The sequence below is a fragment of the Stegodyphus dumicola genome, chromosome 12 (genome assembly GCF_044657685.1).
Source record: "Stegodyphus dumicola isolate Sdum_Otavi_A_Nest chromosome 12, ASM4465768v1".
NCBI lineage: Eukaryota > Metazoa > Arthropoda > Arachnida > Araneae > Eresidae > Stegodyphus > Stegodyphus dumicola.
In genome coordinates, this window is record NC_140779.1 from 67,280,488 (window position 1) to 67,296,138 (window position 15,651).

The following is a 15,651-nucleotide window of genomic DNA, read 5'->3' on the forward strand; positions in this document are numbered from 1 at the left end:
CAGTCAATTTTCCAATCTAAGAACTTTCCTGCAGTCAGCTATGCATCAAATAATAAAGGTTTCTTCTACTAGGAATAATGTTTTTTCCGGAAGAAATCAAAAGCGATAAGAATCTTCCTTTCTAAAATTAGTATTTGAATGAAAATTTTCACAAAAGAGAAAATTAAAAAAGAATTGAAAAAAAAATAGTACACAGTATTTGCATCGGGAGAAGGAAATAATATTTCACTTCTTTGCTAGTATCATGTTCTGTGTGTGCTATTCCTGATTCAGAAATTTTGATTAAAGTAGAGGTATCTATTTCATCTCCTTCGAGGAAGGTTTTAGATTATTTATACTTAAATTGTGCTGCGTCATTGCTGAAATTTGAAAGTTGCTTTGATTTGAATAAAAATGGAGACGGACAAAATATCTCATTCGAAACAAACTAAGCAAAAGTATTTTCGATTCTAATTTTCGAATGTTTTTTAAAGTTGCACTGTGCCAGGTTGCTTGTATTTAGATTAACAGCTTCAAAATTTGAATTTTTTATTATCGTTCTTTTTTCTTCTGATTATGTAGATGAAAGAAGCAATAATGAAAGCAAAAGTAAACTATCATGAACTAAATGCAGATACATGTATTTCGCTTCGTTTTCACTATTGCCATAACATGAACACGAAGTCAGTTTTTGTAAAACTAGTTGTTGAAGTTATATCAAATTTTTAACTGTAAAAAATCAAAATTAATAAAAAGGAAATTTTTTAGTTATATATATTTAAGTAAATTTTGAAGTGCTTACTGATTTAAATTCGCCATCATTCCTGAATAATGCACAAGCTCCTGCGCTGGTGAGAACACATTTACTTGCTCGGGATAATTCCGTTCTTCTGCAAAGGAACATTGTAAAAGTTATTAACGTTTAATACGCCGGTCAGAGCGTTGTGTTGGCATTTGTCATGCCTTTAGTGTGAAAACGTATTCTTGGTATTTTGCCTTTGCTGCTTTTGCTAGCGCCATAATTACTTACATTACACATTCGCTTACGCTGGGATTTGTCCACTGACAGAAAGAAGTTTTATGCAATCGTTAAGATAAAGCCATGTAGCATTTCAAGTTTGAGGTCATCATGAATCTCTTGGTAGCAAAAACGAATAAGACGAGACGTTAAGGATTATACTAAATACCTCATCTGAAAAGCTTATAGACTTTTCCTGTGTGATTTGGCTTCTATCTTCCAAACAGGGCAGGTGCACATAATATGGACATAGTGTTAGCGATGATGCTGAGTCTCTTATTTTTTTATGCCAAACAAACGCTGTGAATCCAGTGTATCTCCTATCTCCTGGCATTAGGGGAAATATTCCTATTAAAAGTAATTTTTTTGTCATACGCTTGGTAACTTTTGCGGTGACGAAAGCAAAGAGAAAATTTAGAAAAACTATTGCATTAGAATTATATAAATATTATTTTATGCATTATATATATTACAGTCTAAGTTATCAACTGTTGATGATACAGGCTGTGTTCTATATTTAATGCAAATAATTAATAATCAATGGTATTCTGCTTTCCTTCTGCGGATTTATTTTAATTGTTATTGATGTTTTCATAGTACTACTTTTACCTCCCGGTTGACCAAGATAATATTGAGAACAACATTCCTGGTAACCTGTCCAAGAGCCGTTAAAAACGCAAGGAAGACGATTAATTCATATTGCAATTAACAGAAAAATATTGTTAGTAATTTTCAAATATTTGAATGCAGTTTAAGCTGGTGAAAAAGTTATCTGGTTATATAAATAAAATAGGTATTCCAAATTAAAATGGCATATTTTAAATAATGGATGAATAAACATAGTAAGAAAGGAAGAAACTAAGTTATAAATGGCGTTAAAGAAGATATAAGCAAGTCGAGTAAAAAGTCCGTTAAACATTTCTTTAAGTTCATCCATCAAGCATCATATGCTATCACTGTATTCCCACTCATTTCCCCGGTTATAGCTTTGTTTTAAGTTGATTATTTGGGATAGTAATTTTTGCAATAGATTCGGCAAAAACAAACTTCATTATGTATTTCTGAGAAAGGTTATTAAACAAAAATCCCTTTAAATTTGCTAGCTGCAAGTTGGTATATACTCGCAACAAAATTTTAAAATGGTAATTTAATTGAAAATCAATGCAAATATTTAAAGTTATTTCTGATATCATGATACTCTTAATTAATTGTGATACACTTAAGAAATAATTATGAAGAGGTTGTTTAACAATTTATACCTCGTGAAAAGCAAGTAAATGAATCATTAATTGGCAAAAAAATAAGTACAAAAATTCCAATTCCAAGCAAATGCAAGAAGGAACACTGAAAAAAGGAAAACTAATTTTGTTACGCTATTGATCATCGTCAAGGAGCACTAGGAGGATAATCAAAATTTACCGCTCCTCTTTTCCCTGAAAATGAATTACATACTCGTAATTCAGAATTATTCCCTAAAATTCGAGATAATAATCTCTAAAATTTATACCGCGATATAATATTTACATTTGAATACGAAAAACGTAATTAAGAAAGTATTTTGCGTTATGTCGGTAACGTCAAGTAGAACATTGGATATTCCATAATTTATTACTGCTAGTCAACGGAACAGGTGCGCCCATATAAAATTTATCAAATATAAGTTTTATGTTGTTGTTATAATACAGTTAGCATACAAATAGAAACTCAAGACTAAATATTGAAAGCAGAGTTAAAAGGAAAAACATTATATTAATATAATAGGTTAAAAAGTGATTAACCTATTAACTTGAGTCGCGATTGAGGAACGTCTCTCTAATGTTACTGGTTAAAAATCATTACAAATATCTTGGATAAGTTATTTCACTGTCACGTTGGCTAGTACGTAAATTCGTATATTATTTAAGAATCATAGACAGTCATTCTGAAGCATTGGAGGGGGAAAATGTGCTGTGCTCTCGCTGGGACTCGAACCCTGGACCTTTCGAATATGCGTCGAGTATGCTTCCAATTACGCGAAAAGGAGGGAGAAAATACTTTATAATTAATTTTCGAATCATACACTTCAGAAAACTTAATTGTAAATATGTTTCGAGCAAAAACAATCAAATTAAAAAAAGTATTTTTAAAAATTATTCTAAATTAAAATGAAAATTTTACATTACTTACATACATATATAAATAAAATCTTTAAAGATTGTAAATGCTTAAAGACAAAATAAATGAGCCATTATTAGAAAAATGCATGTAAACGATACAGAAAGGTAAAAATGTTAATGTATTATTTTTAATGCAATTATTTTATATGTGCTATATAGTGAAAATAAAAATTAATTAATATTAATTTGCAGTGCCCCTATTGATGAGTAAAGAACCAAACTCTAAATGTGAAAGGAAAAATTAAAAAAAAAAAAAAGAAAGAAAGAAAGAAAGAAAATGGCATCCCTAAAATAACTAATTCAATAAGTGAGAAAAATGTTTGTTTTTTTTCACCTTTCCTAACTCTTTTGATAAGAAGTATCCTGTGTGTTAATTTTTTGCTGGCTATCTTATTTTTAGTTTGTTTCAGCTTGAGGATTCTTTTTTTTATTATCCTGGATATTTTTAGAGTTTGCATCGCCTAAAATAATTTTATTTGAATCTCTCTTTACTTTATTTACTCTTTACTCAAGCGGTGCAGCTTTTAGTATATGGTTGTAAGTATTTTATTTTTCTTTTGAATTCCCTTAATTATTCACTTCACACATACACACACATATTAAATCATGTAATAATTTTTTCCACGGAAAAAAACCTTGCAAAATACGTCACTAAATTTAAAACAAAATTCGCGCTTAACGATTTACACACATAATTTTTTAAAAATTTCACTGCTTAGTACCATATTCTATGTGAAATTTTTCCCATCCAAGGATTTACACTAGAATTTGTAAAACGATTATTTAGTTCTTTCTTGTTAATTAGTCATGCAATGGTTGTATAAATATGTCTGAAAGACCACCCAGGTTGGAGACGGATATAGACAGTAGACTTAAAAGGAGAACGGGGATAGTCTTCTTAGGAAGGCCCTGTTTAATACCGGTGTTTACTTGCTGTTTTTGAAATACTGGTCACATTCAGAGATGGTCGCCTTAGGGAAGTGGTTGTTAAGATAGAACCATATAACCATATAAGCTCATAACCATATAAGCGTAATATTACATAATGAACGTTTTCTAAGATGACCCCTCACTGTTCCAGATGACCTTAGTCTCCTGAGGGAGCGTCTTAAAGACCATCATCGCAAAACCTCTCTAAGATGACCAGCCAAGTTTTCAGTTGATTCTGGGCCTCACTGGAGGTGGTTCGCGTAAAAAAGTATCATGATCAGTATCAAGAGCTACATATTTAGTGTTTTTCAAAGGTGGTCGTCTTAATGAAAGGCTACAACATAGTACATTTAAGTACGGGAAGTAATTTATCAATCATAGTGAAAGTAAGAATAAAAGACAAAATTTGAAATTTGTGTATTTATTTAATATTATCAGCTTTCAGAATTATTCCCTAAAGTTCGAGATAATAATCTCTAAAATTTATACCGCGATATAATATTTACATCTGAATACGAAAAAGTAATTAAAAAAGCATTTTGCGTTATGTCGGTAACGTCAAGTAGAACATCGAATATTCTATAATTTATTACTGTGATTGAACATCAAGCATAATTATTTTTACATTTCATGAGAGTTATATTCTGAAAGGGTTACCTGCACATACCCATATAATGCTCTACATTATGTATAATGCCTCATTCATTATTTTGTCTGTAACATATATGTATGGAAATATTTAAGCAAAGGTTTACTCGGCACACGCCAGCATTAAAAAATGACGGTTTTATAGTTCGTACAAAAGCTCAAAGAAGCCTTTTTATTCTACTTTTTTAAATTCTATTTAGCATATATATGTACTTTTTTATATCTTACTATTTTCATGAAGATTTGTATCTGAAGGAGAGGCGGCACTTTCTTCCGTTTCTAATTTCCTTAGCTCTATTTGACAAAAGGAAGCACTGTTTGTAAACCACTCCAAGATCTCTCTTAAACTCTTACGTGATTCGTTTTCATGAGAGGTGATTACTGTAACGGTAGTCACTCAGAAGATATAACCGCTCCTCTTGTGGATTTGTCTTTTTTCTTTGTGCTTCAAGGCTTCCTTCTCGCTCGTTTTGCATAGCATTATTTTAAAGCGTGGCATAGTAACAGAGAAGTAAAATCATAGAAGTTTTTTTTTTATCAGAATATGTCAGAATATTTAGGTGAAAGAAAAGGAGCAGTAATAAGTTATTTACTATTAATAAACATTATTCACTATTAGAAGCCTCTTTGTTTTATGCTATTTGTTTTAATTATTTAATATTTAGGTGACAAAAGCGAAGCAAAAGGAATTAGGAAAGAAAGCTGCAATATTAATGAGTAAAATTTAATTCAATATTTCTACATTTCGAGTCTTTTATATAGTTCAAGTAATTTTTCTCTTTATGAGAATTTAAAAAAAATGATTCTTTTAATAATTTTTGATTTTACGAATGGGCATTCATATGCTTAATTTGTGTAGAATAAAAATGGAAAAGAATAATTCAGTATTATTCATACGGAAAGCATAATGTTTAAAATAATTTGTTTCAATTTCATTTTTCTGCATATAGTGATTATAATTAAAGAGCTGTCTAAATAAGCATTTGCTGATTTAATTCAACTTAACTTTTACAGCTATTTATTCATTTATGAAACTCTATGCGATTCTGCATCGGCGTGCCGTTAGAAAAATATATTATTAATTTCAAAAATGCTGCAAATTTTAATAAAAAAAAGATTTAGACACACGGTAGTGTGTCAGCCAAGCTCGGAACAGACGGGAAAAAACAGCTAGACACAGGCCATGAGTAACTTACACGAACCATTCCGAGCGACTTTCCACCCCTCATAGTGTGTATGTGAAAATAGATAAAGATAAGACAATACAGACAAAGAAAAAAAAAAAACGAAAACCTTTTCGACGCATTTTTTATGATATAAACGTTCATTTTAATTGCTTTGAAAGTGGGGATGTCAGTTCATCTGTTACTTATTTAAAATTTTCACATTGTTCTATATCTTAAAGTTAGAAATTAAAGTTAATGATCTAAAACTGCAATAGTATATTACTGTACAAGTGAAAAGATTGATTGACAATTTCACTCATGTGTGTCAGATTTGCACAATGCTTATGGATTCCCACAAAATTTACGTAAATATTGTGGGGTCCTGGGGTAGAGAAAAAAAAATCTCAGTTCTAAAAAGGGGTCGCGTCTGAAAAAGTTTAAGAAGCCCTGGTTTAAAAGCTTTTTCATTAATAAAATTTTATAATTTTTTTATTTCATTTTCGTAAAAAGGAACCAGTGCAGCATAAACGCAAGAAACAGAACTTATTTAGACGGTTTTTAAGCGTTTAAATAAGAACATATCCTTTAATCTAGCTTTTCAAAAACTAATGATATCATAACAAAAATATAAATGTGAAAACGGGACCAAGATCGAGAGAAACGACATTCGTTTTAGTTAGTGTCACCGACAAAACAGTTAAGATGTAACGGACGGCGAGTTCCATAGCAGTTCATTTGAATCATAGCTGTAGGAACGTACAACTTTATTCAATTCATTTAAAAAACAGTTGATTACGTTCTTTGATATGAAATTTCTAACTTGGCCAGTTAATTTCTAATTGGAGAAGTCAAATTTTTTAACGTAATTTATTGACAATTAAACGTTTCTAAGTTAGAAATCCGATTAATGAACTGTTTTTGAATGAAATGAAGAACGTTGCGCATTTCTACAGTTATGATTAAAGGAACTGCTATGGAACTTGCCATCCGTTCAACTCTTTTGACGATGACACCGAGTACACCGAACGTCGTTTCTGCCGAACTTGGCCTCTTTTTTCACATCTATATTGTTGTTATGATTTTGATTACTAAAAAGTCCATTTATTACTTTTCAATCAATCAATTTGTAGAGAAATTATAGATTTATTAATTATTAAAGATAAATTAAAGACCTACTTTTCTTAAAACTGGCTACTTAAAAGCCTGCGAGAAAACAAAATAAAATATTTTTATCTTTCGCACAGTGTAAATATTTTCTAAATGAAGTACATGATAAACGATGGCAGCATAACGTAGTAAAAATAAATGTCGAAATTACTTTAGAAAGACTAAGCTAACGCCATTTCTTACACCAAACGCCATTTTCAATATCCTCATAGGATTAAAATAATCTTTTATGCAATAACATCAAAACAAAAACTTGTTACTTGCTATAAATAAAACCGACAACATGTCAACACGAATTATGAATTTATGAAACAAATTTATTAGTTACCAACGACAAAGATGATTTTCCCGCAAATAATTTTTTTCTGGGGCTATAAAATAAATTCCCTATCAAGTGATTACAAATGAAATTAATTACGAAGCATAATAGTTAAGTTCAAGCATTAACATAAAAATTTACAGATCCTTATTAATTATAGTACCTCTTAAATAAAGAACAATAGATAAAAATATTTTATTCAATCAGGGCATATTAAAAAGTAATTTTCATTTCTTAGTGCAGTCATGAATTAATTGATATCAGTCGAATATATATAAAAAAGATTTTCTGATTAATAAAAGACTCTAAAATCTTTAGCTGTGGAACACAAAATATGTAGTTATAAAATTATCTCTGTAATTATTAAACGAAATATTTCTCATAATTTATTAGTCTTCAGCGATTTTAGCTGAATCGTTTTCTGCTGGTATTAGAGAGAAATATTTCTCATTATTGTGCTTCCTTTACAACTTAATAACATCATGTTCTTTTGCAAATTTTGTAGAAAATACACAAAAAGGTAGTTTTATTAGTTCCGAGTGGCCCCAAAGGACTATAAATTTCGTTTAGACATTTTGCATTGATTTACTATAAACTATTAAATTTTCCAACTGTTGCCACCAAATACTAGAGCCCTGTATTATATTTAAAGAAATTTAATAATGAACAATCTGCATAAATGTATGTATGTTTCTGGCATTTTAATAAAACGACGATACCTAGAGCCATCCAGTTTTGAATAACGAACGTTTCCACCCGAATATGGGCATCTGGAAGCCCAAATTTTGAATCTGGAATTTATTTTATTATCTATTTCATATTTTGTAAAATTTTAAGGAATTTCTGATTAACAAACTCAAGGATTTTTAAACGACCAATGGCAACACTGTACGAAAAAAAAACATTTTTTATTTCCAGGCCGCGAGAATGTGTATTCGGAAATTATAAAAATATGCTCATTTTAAAATTATTTTTTTATATTGCTGCTAAACTGAACTTTATAGTTTAAGTGCGAAAAAAATGATCTTTAATAAATAAAGTAACTCAAAAAATGGTTGATAAAACGCCCCTTTGAATGTAATGTAAAATCTGAAAGCTTTCAGTTTTTTTCTTTGTTTTTGGTTTGATTTAAATTTTTTATTTGTATTTTCTTTTATTTACCCATTTGGTTTCATCGATAGAATGTAGCATTACTAAAATTATGATACATACATGTAATGAAATAAAAATTATAAACTCTCTTAAAACTATATCCGGAAGATAAGTCACGCACTGAATGCTGAAATAATTTAATGATAATAATGTAAGTAATTTAATGATTGATAATAATTTAAAATTTAAATTAACAGCAAATTCAAATATCATTATTCAGATATACTAAAGTAGAAGCAAAAGGAATTAGTGCAAAACAAGGCAAACAATCACTGCAAAAATTTGATAGAAGCTAAAATATCTTTAAAAACTGAATAATATTGTGTCAAAATTGAAATAAAAACCAACAAGTGTTTCCAAAAGCTACTTATATATAGCAAAGCTTAGCTAAAATTAAACTTGAAGAAAAAGCGAAAAATTATTTAAATATTTTTTTAAAATGTTTAAATCAAAAGCGCTTGTTTCCAAAAAACATAAATAAATTGATTTTACATTTTCCTCGATATCTTTATCAGAAGCATTGTTGGTGTCCTGAGAAATGTAAAAGAAATTTTACTTGTTTCTGAGCTAACTGCTGTACGATAGAAATTTTATTTGGGAAAAAAAAAACAGATTAAATTGCATATCAGTAACCCACTTCCGAAAGCTGGAAGAAAAGTACTTAGCTTAAAAGTACTTAGCTTTTGTAAAATTCATTTGTCCAATTTTTAAAGTTTTAAGAAACTTTTGTTTTTTTAAAAAAAATTTCTAGTTTTTTGAAAGAGCTGTTTGCAATATTTGATGGAATTTAGATTTTCTTCAGCTTTTTTGTGCCCGACATAGATCTCAGTTTTATTTTTTCCATAAAATTATTTGATTTTTAAAAGTATTCCATTTTTATAAAACTTTTGCAGTGATTATTTGCAATATTCTATACTAATTCCTTTTGTTTCTATTTTGCTATACCTGAATAGTATATTTAGATTTGCTTTTAATTTAACATTAAACTATATATAAATGTATAAATTAAATTAATATATGTACACCTTTAAATTAATAATATTATATAAATAAAATTAATTTCCTTTAATTTATCTGATTTTCATAACATAGATATTCATAGATAAAATTAAATCAAGTATAAGAATAAAGTTTAAAAAATGGACCGAAGCAGAAAAATATAAAAACTCTGAAGTTAAAGCCAAAACAAGCCTTTTAGAATACGAGTATGCCTTTTAGAATCTTTCGATGTCAGGAAACTTATGAAATATGCAATGTTCTCGCCGGGCTTCTAACCTCTCAAATACGCATCGGACGTAGTCCCAACTATACCACGAAGACACGCAGGAAGAGGGAGAAAATACCTTATATACAGCTCCCTTTGAAAGGGGGATTGAGAATGAGGGAACCCAATTATCAAATCCTGGTAGTGATGGAATTGTCCACATCCTTTTAGTTTGGGCGTCACTTGTAGGGTCTTTTTATAGTTTTCTGATGTCGGGAAACTGAAGAAAGCGGCAGTGCTCTTGCCGGAATTCGAACTCTGAACCTCCCGATTACGCGTTGGATGTGCTTCTAGTTAACAGCACGAAGGAGGCGGAAAGGAGGGAGAAAATACTTAATAGTGCAGGAAATGATTAAAACGTTTAAGTTGCTGTATTATGAAAGCTACACAAAAAATATTATTATTATAGAAGGCGTTAAATGAACTCTTATATATGGCTGTGTTAATAATTGTTTTTATAAAATAATTGTTTTTCAAATAAATGAAACACTATAATGAAATATTTTCTTTTATTAGAAAAAATTGCTATAATCTTTAAAAATGTTTACGTGTTTTGATACTGTACAACTGAATAATTTTTGAAAAGTAATCATTAATATTTGAAGAATAAAAATTATGAGATTTTCTTTTTTTTTTTCCCTAAGACTTAACAACAACTTAATAAAATAATAGTAATGTACTAAAATTTGTGTTATGAAAAAAATGAATACCTAAACAAGATAAATAAAATAGAGAATAAATTATTCAAAATATGGAGTGCAATTATAAATTCAGATTCAAAGCAAAAAGTTGTAATTTTCTAACTAATTTTTTTTCTGTGCACGTTGATGCATAATGATTAGTTTTCTGTTAATCTTTCATTTCAGAAAGAGTAGATTATTGAAATATTTTTATTTAATTAAAATTACATTAAGAAGTTAGTATTAATTCTTTTTTCTCCAGCATAAGAAAAATATCATTAACAACTACAAAAAAGCACAGTCATGAACATAGTTTTATATACCTGTTTAGTTGTTTTCAGGAAAAAAAACAGCTAAATGAAAGGAGAGAGAACAAACGCTTTTAAAGATAAGCTTTAGGTTTTTGCTTCATTGATAAATGTTGTTATTATAAGTAAATAAATCCAATCTTAAATCCAAAACATTTACATTAAGTCAAAATATTTTATTCATATCTCGGAATATGTTTAAAATATAATTTTAGAAATATATTTAAAATGGTAATTTTAAGCATATATTAACTTTGTGTATGTTAAATGCATTTCAAGATGCACCTTTATAGATAAAATGCAATTTTAAATTCAGATATACCCATCATGTTATATTTTTTTACTCGAGGAGTTAATATTATAATTTGTGGTCTAATTCTCATAATAATAATTGTTTCCATAAAACCAAAAATTAATAAGATAGAATTCCAAATAACCTTAAAATTGCCTCTTTAAAAACTACAATGGCTAAATAACTGGCATCTTGAAGCATAACTAGTTTTACCCAAACTCACTACCACTTATCATATCTTTCGGACGAACAACTGTTTCAAATAATTTTTCTACCTGCTTAACCATTGAAAGAAAGACACATGATTTTGTTTTCCTTTTTCTCCCCAAAATTGTAAGTTTTTCGTTTTCAGCAATCAATCAGCTCCAAGCATCGAATCCCCTTTATGAAGAACTAGTTTTCCGGTTACATGGTAACTTCAAAGTGATCCGTGGTAATTGGCCCTTTTATATCATGTGAAGAAATTAATAAATTGTACTAAAAATTTGTTTTCTTCCGAAATGTTTAGACTGTATATCATACCGTTATGAAACGAGCTTCTAATAAATTTGATTTAACATTGTGTTTTTTCCTTATATTTTCTTCTTTGCGAGTGGGATGTGTTCCAGCTAAGTGAACTCTCAATGCACTTGGTCTGTGTCTCAGAATTCTGCTTCAGACCCTTTGCCATTATTAAGATAGGTGGTTAAAATTTAAAACTCTTAATTTTTGGCAGATAATGTTAGAAAAAGTTAAATTAAATTTTGCATAAAACGTATATTAGTTGTGTCTTCAAGACGTAATTCAGCTATGCAAAACAAAACTGTCAATTTAATTGCGCTGTTAAAAGTAATTTATTATCTTCTTAGACTGATTATATGTAACTAATAATTTCCCGTAATCACATGATTCGAACTCACTGGAAAACAAAATAACAATTTTTGCATATTTATCAGCACTAAATTTACCAGGCACTTGTTGCAGGCAAACCAGCTTCGTGCACTTTAAGATGGAGTACTCTCTGAAGACAAAATTAAAGCTACTATGATCACAAGTAATACAAAAAAAAGTCAATTCCGACTTACGTCAACAAAGAAAAATTTAAAAAATGAAAAAATAAATAAATAAATAAATAAATAAATAAATAAAAATTAAAAAAAAATTCATTAAAAATTTATATTATGTGAAAGAACTGTATTAACATCAAGTGTCACCCACTACAAGTTTTAAAAAAAATGCATTTGAACTTGAGTGGATGAATAAAAAGTATTTTATTAATTATTGAAAAATAATTAATTAAATAAAAAAGTTATGTACTTAGGTCAACAATTAAATTTTAAAAATATAAAAAAAATTTAGAAATTAAAAAAAAATTAATTAAATGTTTTTTAATTAAAAAAATTTTTAATATGTGAAAAATCGTATTAACATCAATTATCATCCATTACAAGTTTAAAAAATGTATTTGAATTTGAGTGTATGAATAAAAATTATTTTATTAAAGATTGAAAATTTGAACAAGATATAGTAGGAATTTAAAAAAGAAAGTTTTTTTAATTGTACATGAACTGAAAACAAGCAGATTAGTAATCAGATAAAACAAATATTTATTCTATTGTAATACTTACTCTAAATTATTCACTTGAAACGTTAATTACTACACTTATTAATTAGAAAGTTTATGATGAAATGTCTCAAAATATTTAAATATATTCTTTCTAAAAGGAATCAAACTATGTTTTGACTATTCAGCAAAATATGAAACGACTATTATGCTTATGGAAACTTAAAAGTAAACGTATATTGTTTATTAAAGCCCATTAAAGTTGCCAAAATTTCACTATACTTATTACTAAAGCTACAGAATTTGGATTTCAGCCAAATGGGAAAATAACTTTGGTAATTTATATAAGTTGTAAAATCTTTCTAAATGATACAAAAAGTTAACTTTAAGTTAGTTGTGTATCTTAACTCTTGAAATACTAATACATTCGCATTACGAAGAAGTTATAATTTCTATATAATTTATACATTTTTTAAATTTAAAATATTATTGCTGGGGGGATATTGCCGTATTTATTTGTAATTCTTTCTCCATCAAAGCATTTACTTCCAGAAGTTGTAGCTCCTAATTTACAATACACCATAAAAACTTAAAACAAGTATTATGATAACGATCTATAATCCTTTCTACAGTAAGAAGAGCTTCTTATCATAGTAACTTTGCTTATCATTGGCATTATAAAGAGTGTGAATTGCAGAAATTTCCTAACGGCTCAGAAAAGAAGATGCACAATCGAGCGCCAGATCGCCAAGTTAGTGCTGCGATTGGCGAAGATGATCACTTTATCGGTAACTTTTACTGCAGAGTTATGGTAAAGAGCAGGAAACAAACTTTACAGTAAGTGTTCTCTTGCGATAAAAGAATACTTATTTTATATTAGCTTTTGCATATTTATTCTTCGGAGACCTAAATCTTTCATATCTTTTTAATTTAAACTTACTTGTGAAATATTTGTAAACATATATTTAAGTCTTAAATGTTAAGAAATCTAAAGAAATTTAACGAACACTATTGAATATAATGAAACTGGCATTTTAAATAATGATAATAAAAAAAAAATTGCAATTAAAATTTAATTTCATCTACATAAATTCCGGTTATTTGCAAGTCATAACTACAAGATTAATATTCATTTGTGAGTATAATGAAAAACATTTAAATCGTATATATTAAAGTTTAAGCAATAATTTTTGTGTTAAAATAAAATAATTAACGAGTAAAAAGAAAAGGAACCCAAATATTAATTTAATGCATTACTTTAAATATTAAGAACACATAACTGAAATTTTGCATATTATATTATATTAAATGATAACAGAATTATAGATTATATTGAACGACCACAAAACTAAGAAAAAAAATTCAAATAGATATTATATTATATAGATAATTTTTAACTTTTCTTCTATAGGAATTTAAGATATGTATCATTATTTTATAACTCGTAATTTCCAATCAGCCATATAAAATCGGTTTTTGGACATACTTGCAAATTTAGAATGATACTAACGAAAATCATAGGCATATTGTCTAAGTTATAATGACCTTATAGCTGTTACATAACTCTTTAAAGCTAAATTTTCTTTAGAATAGTAGTTAACTTTGAAGTTTATTATTAAGTGATAAAATTAAAGCCATAATTTTCAAAATTTACTTACATAACAACTTTGATTGCGCATTTCTTACATAGTAAAAAATTTTAGACATTAAACAGTTCAACTAACTAACTTGCAAAACGTTATTCCGTTTCATATACGCGCATTCCATTACTAAAAACTAGTTCTTTTCTAGCCCACACGTTTAAAAAATGTCAGATATTTTCAGAAATGCAAAAAAAACCAAGTGCAGAAACTTTCTTAAAGCAATTATGCACTTCGCGATACTTTTCAAGAACTATGATACTTCACCTACCTGTGAACAATGGGAGAAAGAGCGATAGAGTTTCAAAAGGAGGAAGTGGCAACAGCGGCGTAGAACATCATACTTTAAGGAAAGAAACTGAACTGAAGATCTTCTCCTCGAAAGTCTCTGGTCATCAGCGCCTGGTGGTTTTTTTCCCGCCTCGTAACCTAATATGTGGCAAAACCCAAACTTCAGGGAATCGTCTGATGATGACTATGAACAAGGGGGAGGTGAATCCCTCTCTTCTAACGGCAGCTGTATGTTTCGTGAACTTTGAGAGACTAGTAGAGCCCGAGAGTGCTGGAGAACTATTCAGGCGGCGCATGCGCACCGTCGCAGCACGCGCTTTAATGACGGTGTAAGCTATCGATCCGTGAGGGTCGCACAGGGATAGGAAGAGTCAACTGTAACGCGGGTGGAAACGCAGTAGTAGTGCTTTGTGGAAAGTAAACTTTTGGAGCATTTTCGCCGGAGCTTCGGTTCGGTCGTGGGTGGGTGGAAATTGAAAGAGGGGGAGAGAAGATATTCCGATCCCCCACGTGTTGTTGCTGCAGCGAGCGTAAGGTTTGGGATTTTGGAGATGATGTTATTAAGTCGGAAATGATGAACTCGGTAACTTGTTGATGAAACACTTAAATGGGAATAACTAAGTTAGAGTAACTATTTGTGGCTCGTGGTTGGAAGATCTGAATTTTCGATGTGACAGTTTTGGTAAATCAGTTGCATTTCTAGTTTCGGTACTGAATGATGCAAAATTGGTTCCCATGCGAAAGAAATGTTTTAATGATAAAGTTTAATTCGCATAGTAATTTCAGTTTCTTTACTCCTACATTTTGCTTTCTAGTTATATGCACAAATTTGTATTTAATAATAAACCTCAGTTAACATCGCGCTCGATTCTTTCTTCATTTTACAATTATTAATAAAGTTCTGTAATTATATACTTTATAATTCAAATTACTTTTCTAACTCTTTTTAGTCAACATTTTACTCTTTATTTATTATTATATGTTTAAAAAAAATGGGCTTCATTACCTTGGCCTCCAATCGCGGCTTCATTAATTTTTTTAAAAGAAAACATTTGAGGTATACGGATTATTACAATATTGATATTTATAACCAAAAGT

At 29.0% G+C, this 15,651-nt stretch overlaps 1 protein-coding gene across 1 annotated transcript in view; it reads right to left on the minus strand.

Annotated features, from left to right (window-relative positions):
* The window catches only part of LOC118192129 (uncharacterized), a 202,080-nt gene extending 187,259 nt beyond the window's left edge, over positions 1-14,821 (minus strand). Inside the window, exon 1 of the mRNA XM_085806517.1 lies at positions 14,534-14,821. The gene's annotated coding sequence lies outside the window, so the exon portion shown is untranslated. The remainder of the gene's footprint in view (positions 1-14,533) is intronic.
* Between the last annotated feature and the right edge of the window lie 830 nt (positions 14,822-15,651).